Below are 11919 nucleotides of genomic sequence, written 5' to 3'. Positions count from 1 at the left end.
TTTAATACCTTTTTGCAAAGTTTCAAGGTCTTAGCTTAAAATAAAATTTGCACCCCAAGACAAAGTTTCATCCCCTTTTTACCCCCTTAGGGGTTGAATTTCCTAAAACGTCGCAATTCCTTTTTTTTTGCAATCGGCTATTATGCCTTTCTAAAAAGTTTCAAAGCATTTGTAATGGATTCAAACTTTCAACCCCTTTTTAACCCTGTTAGGGGATGAATTTTTAAAAACGCTGAAATTAATTTTCCTGTCTTATAATAATATACCCATACACAAAGTTTAAAGTCACACACTCACAAAAATATTTGATCTCCATACAAACTTTCAACCCCTTTTTCACCACCTTGGGGGATGAATTTTCGAAAACGCTGAAATTAATTTTCTTATTTTTTAATATAATACATTTTTACAGAATTTCAAATTCCTAGCTTAAAATAAATCTTGAACCCCATACAACCTTTCATCCTCTTTTTAACCCTTTTAAGGGATGAATTTTTAAAAACGCTGATATTACTTTTCTTGAGTTTTAATAAATATGGCTTTATACAAAGACTCAAGTCCCGCACTCTCAATAATATTTGATCTCCGTACAAACTTTCAACCCCTTTTTCACCACCTCGGGGGATGAATTTTTAAAACGCTGAAATTAGTTTTCTTGTTTTTTAATTTAATACCTTTTTGCAAAGTTTCAAGGTCCTAGCTTAAAATAAAATTTGCACCCCAAGACAAAGTTTCATCCCCTTTTTTACCCCCTTAGGGGTTGAATTTCCTAAAACGTCGCAATTACTTTTTTTTTTGTAATCGGCTATTATGCCTTTCTAAGAAGTTTCAAAGCATTTGTAATGGATTCAAACTTTCAACCCCTTTTTAATCCTGTTAGGGGATGAATTTTCAAAAACGCTGAAATTACTTTTCCTGTCTTATAATAATATACCCATATACAAAGTTTAAAGTCACACACTCACAAAAATATTTGATCTCCATACAAACTTTCAACCCCTTTTTCACCTTGGGGGATGAATTTTCGAAAACGCTGAAATTAGTTTTCTTGTTTTTTAATATAATACATTTTCACAAAGTTTCAAATTTCTAGCTTAAACTAAAACTTGAACCCCATACAACCTTTCATCCCCTTTTTAACCCCCTTAGGGGTTGAATTTTTCAAAATCGCTTCTTATCTCTTGTACACTTTACAAATGCAACCTAGTGTGCAAATTTCAACTTTCTAGCTTTTTTAGTTTCGGTTCTGCGTTGATGAATCAGTCAGTCAGTCAGGACACTTGCATTTATATATATAGATATCGGTTTACATGATAAAGAATTATCCTTGAAAAAGCAACATATAGCTGGTCAACCAAATCTTGTCAGTAAACTTTTTTTTTTAAGGAATTAAAAAAGTTGTTCAGAAACCTATCGTGTGGTATTAAACGAAAGGGCTTTCTGAGCCGATTCTAAAAAGATATCCTATCACATTACATTTCAGTATTTTTTTTTTAATTATAATAAAAATGATTTTCAAAACATACCATGTTTGGGCTTCTCCAGATACCCTTCAATATTTCGTTTGTAAAATATACCTCAAATTATACCTAATATCCTCATATCCAACCCTAATAAAGCAATTTTGAAAATATTTACGTTTAGTATTTTTTTTTTCGATTTTACATAGTGTGATCTATGAATCTGTCAATTAAATATTAAAAAAGAAAGCATAAAATTAATATATAACGGTTTTTTCAGAAAGTAGCTTATATATTGGAATCTATAAGTCGTAGTAAAAATTGTCTATATAAGAATTAACTGAAAAAACTCACCTTTAACACCCCCGCCTTTCCCCGAGAGTTCTCCACCCCCCACTCATCAGAACCTTTTCTTACTTAAAGCTTAGATATTCCTTTGGTGGCAAAGCTCGGTCTCCCAGATAATCTATATCTAATCTAATCTATCTAATACCTTTAAACGAGCAATTCTTGTTTATTTATTTATTTATATGTATATATATTTCGGGGATCTCGGAAACGGCTCTAACGATTTCGATGAAATTTATTATATGGGCGTTTTGGGGGGCGAAAAATCGATCTAGCTAGGTCTTATCTCTGGGAAAACGCGCATTTTTGAGTTTTTATATGTTTTCCGAGCAAAGCTCGGTCTCCCAGATATTATTTCTAAACGTGTTTACATCACTAGATCGGTTTTCCTAGGATAGCGGTGCCGTCATATAGCGGCCGTCTCCATACTAAATAATGCGGCTAAATATGGATGTCTTAGTATTTGTATGGAGACGGCCGCTATATGACGGCACCGCTATCGGAGGAAACCAAAAAGCTTTAGGCATTGAGATGGCCAGTGTCAAGTTTATTTATTCAAGAACTATTTACATCGTGTTTGAATACTCAATATTATAAGGCTGAATCTAAAATTGAACCCTATCACTTTGAAATAAAGTATAAAATCAGGTGGGAAATATTTCCCTCTGGCTCCTACTTATATTCAGTAACACGATAGGGTATATCGATCTCTAGCAGAAATCAAACTGCTTTCTGTTCTTATTATATGTAAAAAAAACAGTGGAATTCAAGGTGTTTAGATTTTATGGCTACATTCAAGTTATATGTTTCAGTTCGGTGAGGCGAAGACCTTCAGCTAAACGGATATAAACATCAGGACTCAATGAACAAACTGAGCTTGTAATTTTTGAAATGTAGTTCTGTTGAGACGGTTTTTTCAGAAAATTACGCGTGTGCATATTACTATTATGTTAAATACGTAATTAGTGGAAAATACTGACTAATTATATAACGTTTTTATTGTAAGAGTCGTTTGTTCCTTTATTTTTCTCTATCGAATCAGGATATACTCGTACTTGTATTCAATGTAAGATTTGATTTATACTTCCAGACCGACGCCGTGGCACTCAAAAATATTAATTAAATATCTGTTTTTTAGGGTTTCGTAGTCAACTAGGAACCCTTAGTTTTGCCATGTCCGTCTGTTTGTCCATCGGCGGCTTTGCTCCGTGATCGTTGGGTGTTACTACACCAATCGTAAAGTGAACAATCAAATCGTAAATTGAATGATAAATATTTAATAACGTTCATTTGGATTTGATTTGGTCTGATTTTGTTAGATATTTTACAGTTAGTATTTTCCTTGCGTTGGTGTGGGGGAAATAGTAGTTTGTGTTACAAGGGATCAAAATGATATATTTCCGTCAAGGGCGTACATTGAATCCTGAATGAAGCGATGGATTCTACAATAGAATCCCGAACGTAGAATCCTGAGCGTAATGAGGGATTTGTCTTAACGCCCAAGACGAAATAATTTTGACACATACTGCTTTTCACATCAACTATGAGGAAAATAAAAAAATCTTAGTGTTGACACAATCTGTTGCTTAAACTGGTTATTTAAGCTAAATAAATAATGTGCAAAAAATTTAAAAATAATGTGCTAGAACAGAAAAGTGTTACTTTGCTCCCTCCTAGCAGGGAGGAAAAGTGCCACTTTGATCCCTCCTAGCAGGGAAGAAAAAGCTCTTTTCTGAATAGGTGTGAAAAAGTTGTTTCACTCGGTGGCAATTTTTTTTTAACCCTCGTGCCTTGCAATGCTCAAGTTTCCACTTTTCGAACCACTCGCCATGTGGTTTAATTTAGGAATTTTTCGCTTGCTCGGATATCTTGTAAAACAAATAACTAATGACGTCTAAGGTGTTAATATGTTAAATCTTATTATATGTACTTATCAGGGATCGGATATTCGGATCGATATTTACCTAAACTTGGCAAAATTCAGGAAATTGTTGGGAAAATATGGAGTCGGCTTCTTTTTTTTATTATAAGTTTAATAAATATGCTCCGGGACTCCGGGATCGCACGAAATGACATAACATGGTACAAATTTACCTACATGTTTAGTTTATGGCTATGTTTGACAATTTTTGTAAGGAAATATGTTGTCACAGGAAACACAAAGGTCCGGGAATCCAAAGCACAAGTCGGTGTTGAAAAATAATCCAAAATCCAAATCACAAAGCAAAGCTGAAACCGTTGTTGAATAGCCGAGTAGAAACGTAAAACCAAAGTAAATAATACACCCGAATGCATGTACAGTACAGCAACGAACGATCTATGCACTTTCGAAAACTATTAAATGAATAGTATTAATATTACTCTCAACACCCCACTTAATCTCTAAGATAAAGCCCACGTACATACCTAAAGTACACGTGGTGACGAATTTTCTTTGTATTGCACGTCTTTTTTTACCTGCTATGCGTAAGACAATGGCGGTAGCAGAGATAGCGGAAGGGCAAAAATTTGAGACCACGGGCATAATGTCGTCCTTGAAACGTCGAAGGAAAACAATTTCTAAAGTACTCGTAGTTTTAAAAGTACTAGTACTCACGACAAGTTCCGTTAAACTAAGTTATGATAATGATACTTCGCTAGTTGAATAAATCTCAGGTACATTGAATTTAATATTTCTCCATAGTAAATTACATTAAATACATAATAAATAAGCGTATTAAAATGTTCAAATATTAGTTTAGATTGCCTTGTTACATAGTTAACAAATCCCGGGAAATCCCGGGAAATTTATTGCGAAAATAAAGTTGAGTCCGTCTCCATACCGTTCACGCCGCCAAAGTTTAGGTAAATATCGATCCGAATATCCGATCCCTGGTACTTATACAGGGTGCTTCCTGTAACAGGAGCAATAAATTAAACTAAAGGCTGTACTCCTCAAACTGACCAACATTTGTTCAGCAACTTTTCAAAATTATGAATCCTTTATACTTCCTCTTTTTCATACAAAATAAATATTGCCTTCAATGTACGCTGACATCAGTGTGTTTGACGTTACTTGTCACGCTTTAAACATAACAAAATTTGCAATACATTGCGTCTTAGAATAAACTTAAAAGTGTAATAAAAACCAAAACATGAGTTATTTTCAAAACTTGCTGAACAAATGTTGGTCAGTTTGAGGAGTACAGCCTACAGTTTAATTTATTGCTCCTGTTACAGGAAGCACCCTGTATGACAATGGCGATGGTAGTAAATAATAAAACAATTTCATGGTGAGTCTTTTATTATAGTACCTCTATGTTCGTAAACATACGCACAAGTTGCTCATACATGGCACTGGTGTTTTACATCTGTCAAAAATCATGAAAACGTTTAAACCGCTTTAAATGTATTGTACATAACCTATTACATTTATTAATACAATCGTAACTTAGATTAAATACATAATTACAAGTATATATCAAAATCAATTTTTTACGCTTTATGTTCATAATCACGATTCACGAACTTGTTAACACATTTCTTTCACAGAACATTACAAGTGTTTAGCGATACATAATAACTGTGTGAACTCCTTCAAGGTTATATATAATTTACATTATTGCACAAAAAATACTCTTGTCGTGGTTGGTGCAGTTCATAATAATTAACTTTAGTAACGTAGGCCATCTCATAAGTGGCCAAATAACTGAAATTACAACTAAGAATTAGGCCGGATTGCTTACAACTTAAAATATCCTAGCCCTAGTGGGTTTGATGCATGTAAATACATTATAGCTGAAGAGTCGAGGCCATCAAAACACGTTGAACGTTGGGCATTGCACTGATCTATGGGCAATCGTATTTGTCTTTCTATGTTTAGTAGTTTCACTATTCACTATTGATATCATCCTTTTCATGTCCTTGTGTCACACACACTAACATCATTGGCAAAAGGAGCCAATGTTATTTAGACTTAATAGTGTGGAGGTTACTTTACAGCGCGTATTATATAGCTAAGCCAAGCTAAGTTGGCAGCGATAAATTATGACGTTTAAATAACACTTCCGCAGTCTGTGCTATCAAAATCGCTGCCAACTTAACTTGGTGTAACTAATATTTGTGTTCTTGACACTATAGGACCACTCGCAACATCTCAACATCAGGACCTGCGGTTTTGGCATCAAACGGTTAATACTGTTTAAATAGAAAATTACAGTAATCATTTTGCAAGCTATATTTAAAGATTAAAACAAGTATGTAACAAATATCTAATACAGTAATATTAATACATATAAATACCTATTAGTTCTAATATGTCGTAATTTTGATGGCTCCTACCATTAGAATTTACTGATTATAGGTAAATAAAATAACTGATACCATTACAATAAGTGCACGTTGTAGATTGCACCAACCTGAAACCGTTGCAGTACCTACGTAGCGTTAATTGGTCACTTGATATTGTCAAAGAGTACTCGATTCTAACGTGTCTGTTATATAGTATGTACAGTAGAGTGGGCCGTGGGCCGGCCCCGACCACACGCCCTGTTGTTTCTGTTATACCTTTTCTATACAATTCTCACTTTCACTAGTTTCACTCCTGCATTCATATCAACACTTACCTACCTACAAGTAATATAATTATAGAGCGAATATGCAAGGATCTAGACTAAATTAAATCGGAAACAATAGCATCATTCGGCACAACCTAAAATAAAAGCAGAGAGCCATTGATTACTAAGGCGTTAAGTATACTGAAAGCAGACTCAATAAAATAAACATTATTTTTGATTATTTGAATCATTGGTACAGTCGCCATCAGTAATATCGGAGCGACCAAGGTGTTCACAATATCTGATGGCGACTGTACGTATATTGAAAATTGGGCCATAAAACGAGGAAACTTTAGCTTTGTATAACCGCCCAAATGTACACAAAGTTAATGCTCCGATAGACTTTATAAACTTAATACTAAGTAAATGCTTCACCTTCTACACTAATATTTAATGACTTGAGGTATTCTTCCATAATGCGTTACGGTTAAGAACTAATTACGAGCCTGCTTGTGCCGCTGGCTCGAGTTTGAAACTAATATTGCTACGGTTCCGAATATTTACTAAGGGCCCGAGATGTCATCTCGTACTATACCTCAGGCTGCTTAATGCGGTTTGCATCTGAGTAAACCCGGGCTAGAATATATTTGGCTTTGAGATAGTGTCGCTGCAAGCATTCGACTATTATTACCAACGTATAGAACCGACACACAGAACCAGTATTTTGCGGTGCGCCATGAGGTTAATGTTGTTATGACAACAAACCATAGGAGCATAGAAGATTTTCTTTTCTTCTTGTTTACATCGAAGACATTTGATGACCTTCAACGCCTGTTGTTAAAGAGTCTCCTTGCCAATAAAATAAATTAGTACCACCACAGTATAAATAATAGTACTAGGTACAGAAGGTTCACTCTCTAACAAAACGCGTCTATTACGACAGATATGACCGCTAGGTGGCGCAAGCGCGTGCAGGCGTCCTTTCCGTAGTGGTGCCACGCCTGGCCCCTACGGAGTGTTAGCGATTATCATTGGCTAGGCCGACTGTTACCACTCAAAATCCGCAACATAAATACATAATTTAAAAAAAAGCCTTTTATTTCTTGCATATTACAATGTCAAACTTAAAAAATCTACAATACAATTTATTTAATTTTCTAATAGTCAGCTTTTAGTAATGTTTGGTCACTTATGTACATATTGTTATGTTTTTTTTTACTAGGTGAATTTAGCAAGAACCCCTTCTCAGGTAAAGGCCTCCTCCAGAGTACGCCAGTCGAATCTATCCTGTGCTTTTTGTATCCAGTTTGTCCCTGCGACCTTTACTATCTCGTCTGACCATCGCGTGTATGGTTTGCCGCTGTTACGCTTTCCTGGTGGGCCTGGCCATGTCGTTACTTGTTTTGCCCATCTATTGGACTTCATCCTGGCGACATGTCCTGCCCATCTCCATTTTTGTTTTTTTGCGTATTTGAGCGCGTCTATCACATCAGTTTTGGATCTAATAATGCTGTGCTTAATTTTCTGGATTTTCCTAATATTTGTCATACTTCTATGGCATATGGCTAGGTAATTACTGGTTTGATTATATGTTGGAGAACATGAAAAAATAATGGACGTGTTTTGTTGTGTCGCAAATAGCGAATGAATGGCCAGGCAAGGACACTCTTGAGTCAAAAATATAAAGACAAGTCTTAATATAAAAGTACGCGGTCATAGTAGTGCTCCAAACATTAGGTACACACATAGACTAGGAATCCTCTAGACGGAGTTTAGAGCAATTATTTCATGAAACCGAAGCTGGCAAAAATACGGGGGTGCGGGGGCACGAGGTGAGTGAATCCCGTGCCGTGATTGGTCCGTTCAAAGACACGGATCAATCACGGCACGGGATTCTGACACTTTGACTCGAAGATGGAGTAAAACTACCGTATATAGTGGCAGAGGGGGTAGCGTTACTATGCTCAGTCTAGAGGATGTCTTGTCTGTGGGTACACAGAAAAAAGGTAATGAGATGGGCCCCTACACAGCGGAGCAGGCAGGCACAGCATTACGGAAACATACCTACCCTGACATCAGTTCTCATTCAAGAATAATTACATACAAAATAATAAACATTAGTTGTAAATTTAATTAAAAAAAAATACGCATGGGTAAGAACAAAAGCAGTAAAATGCACTACATTTACAATAAAATTAACGTAGTATGTTACACTGCCAAAAATAATGATATAATGATTAGTAATTTTAATACATAAATAAGAGGCGCGCCAAGACTATTGCAGCTAAAGTTTCGGGTTTTCCCTGTATTTTATAGAAACGTACACTTATTACTTAATAACTTAATAAGATTATAAGTGTTCATGTGAAATACCAGGCGAATTAAACTTTTTTAAATTAGAGATAAATTAATAATTTAAACAAAGATAATAAAGATAATATTGGAATTTCAAAATCATAAACTATGCAGTACCGTCAAACTAGCCAACTTTGCCTCCAGGAGCTTTTGCCAAAAAACACATTTATAGAGTCTGTGCGGAAAGAGAAGTCGTGAAATGTATGGGATCCAATACATTCTACGACTCTTCTCTTTCCGCACAGAGTCTAAACAAATTCGTTTATGTAGATAAATGTGCACGCATGATGTGTTAAATCCCTAAGATTATTAAAGGGAACTAGGATTACCCATTATCTTTATACCCTTTGTCTTACGAGCTGTCTTTCATACAAAATCGACCTGGGCATAGTTGGCGAAAACCTCAGATAACTTCCCCGTCCTCAAAAATGCCAAAATAGTGGGTTTTAATGATGATTTAAAAATTATTTAAAATAAAACTTCAATTCTTAGTGAAGTTGATTGTTTGGAAGACTATGTATGGCGAGATAAATTTCATAGTTTTATTTTTTTCATAAAATTGTATTTTATCGAAAAAAGCGGGCAAAGTTGGCTAGGTTGACGGTACCTATATAAATTTGATAATGATAGGGATTACATTTTATAAGGATAAATATCAATATTCAAAGGAACACGTTTAAGACACTGCTATAAAATTGAACACGTTTCCTGTCGTCATAGAAAGTTCAAAATGTAATCTTGAAGTCCACATCTATATTTTGCAATAAAGCTTTAAAAAATGCGTTGTTTTTATAGAATGGACACCACGACACCTCCTATGGCACTTATCCACTCGGATACCGCGCACAGGGAAAGTTTTACGCTACAATGTGAAACCCATATATTAATTTCATCATTTCACCCGGATATAGACACAATTGCTATGAATAAATAAATAACTTTGCATTGCAATTCATACAGAACATTTCGTGTCAATCTTAAAAATAAAATAATACGTAGGTAAACGCTACATTAGTGATCTCACACTGCAGTACGAAAAGTTATTTATTACATTTCGGATACTAGTAGATTTTACCCTAATAGGTAGAACAGGACCTATCTCTAATACTATATGGATGTGAAGGGGCATTCCACAAACAGGTCTACTTGTCGGGGACGCGACGCGTATGGCCTATATATTACTAGATAACCTGCAGAAATCTGTTTTATATATCGTTGAATTTAAAGCTACGTTATCTAACGTTAAATAATGGCTTGTTAGCTTTATCAAGTGTTAAAAAAGTCACGTACCCGACATTTCTGGAATGCACCTGAAGTCGCCCTGTGCAGGGCCTGCTGGCAAGCAAGTTAGAAAGTCAAGGGTACCTATGTACCTCATTTACAGCGAGCTGCAAAATTGCATGAACATAATATAAATTTGATTCATCACGTATACAATATAATTCGTCAAACTACAATGTGCTACGAAGTCCATTAATGAATGGTATTGCTATGCATTGATGCTATGTATTGTTTCTGTTAAATTTGGTCAACCACGAGAATTCGAATGCGCGAATACAAAAACATGTGCTCATATTTATATGTAGAATCGTCTTGTTTATATTCGCACTTATTCGCATCATTTGATTCGCATAGATTTGAATGAAAATTTTTAAACGCAAAACGTGACGTTTTTAACGATTCTGTCAATTTTATCAACTTTGCACAAATGAGTTAACTATTATCCACAGGAAAGACAACTTTTGTTTTAAAATCTTTATGTATATGAACCACTTTGATGGTTAAGTCCCATAGAAGGTATTATTCACCGAACCTCTCGGTGACCTTGCTTTACAGTACGGTTGGAGACCGACCGCTGCGCGTTCTGCGCTACCTAACTTGAAAACGGTTGAGCATATAAAAAAAAACAAAAGATTATCCGTGACTATTAACACGTCTTGCAGAACGTCTTAAGACATATAATGATATAAGTTTCCAGCTTAGCTCTCGTTCCGTGGTGAAACTTATATTTGATTGGGTTATTATTTTATTAAGGTTATTAATTGACCAAATCCAATAATAATAACAAAAACAATATTTCGCAAACACGCCTTAAAAGCTGCATAAACTTTTGTTGCTGAAATACTCGCAGACATCTAATGTACCTCACATATATTGATTAAGTCAAGGCAACATTGTAGTTTACATAACTTGAAATTAAATCCATTCCTTCGACTTGGGTACCGTTTTGGTAGCACGCCATGATTTAATGCCCGATTTCATGGGCGTATTGGAATGTTCAAAAGGATCGCTCGAGTCTATGATAAAATCATGTCAATTGGGCCTCAAAGCAGATGGTACAAATATACCTCCAAAGGTTTTATATAGGACTGCAACTATAGCAATAGTATAGCAAATGTAGCTGTAAATGTACAAATAGCACAATAGGGATGTTGACATGAATCGCGAATATATAGCATGTTTTTACCATAGCAGGGAATATTAGAATGCGGAAAATCATATTTTGCAAGTGTAAATATGCGTAATAAATGTATCTATCTATCTATTTTTTATTTCGACATTAGACATTTATTACGGACAAAAAATATTAAAACATGATATAAAGTATATATTTGTTTTATTAAATAACATAAATAAAATGTTATATAATACGATATTTCACTAAAAATCGTTTTAATTATTTGGCTGAATGGAACTATCATTGCCCTTTGGCTGTGGAAAACAGAAAAAAATTAAATTTAAAAGGTATAACCGGCGAGCGCTATTTGTACTCAAAATTTAGTTGTATCAAAATAATTCATCTTAAATTGTAACCAAAGTGTTTTTGTGTGAAATCAGTTATTGTGATTAATTAAGCTCTATTTTGTATTTAAAATTAATGAATAAAAAAATTTAATATTTTTTTTGTAATAATTACGTGTCTATCTATAAAATGAATAGTTCTAAAAAATTGTCAACATCCCTATTGCAAACAAGGAGAGATGCCGCAAGTTAATAATGTTGTAGGAATTCTTCTATTCCACGTTGAAAACTTAGAAAAATCACCAAGAGTGTATAATTGTTCGAATTTTAAATTATAATTGATAATCCACATAGATATACATTCCTCTTCCTTAAGAGATCCTAAATAACATTGGAAGATTATAAAAAAAGGCTGTTTATTTATTAAATAATTGTGTTGTAGGTTGGCAAATGCCAAAAAGTCAATTTCATATAATAAT

Source organism: Cydia amplana, chromosome Z, assembly GCF_948474715.1.
Source record: "Cydia amplana chromosome Z, ilCydAmpl1.1, whole genome shotgun sequence".
Taxonomy (NCBI): domain Eukaryota; kingdom Metazoa; phylum Arthropoda; class Insecta; order Lepidoptera; family Tortricidae; genus Cydia; species Cydia amplana.
The sequence above is the reverse complement of the archived record's forward strand: the minus strand, read 5'-3'. Positions refer to the sequence as shown.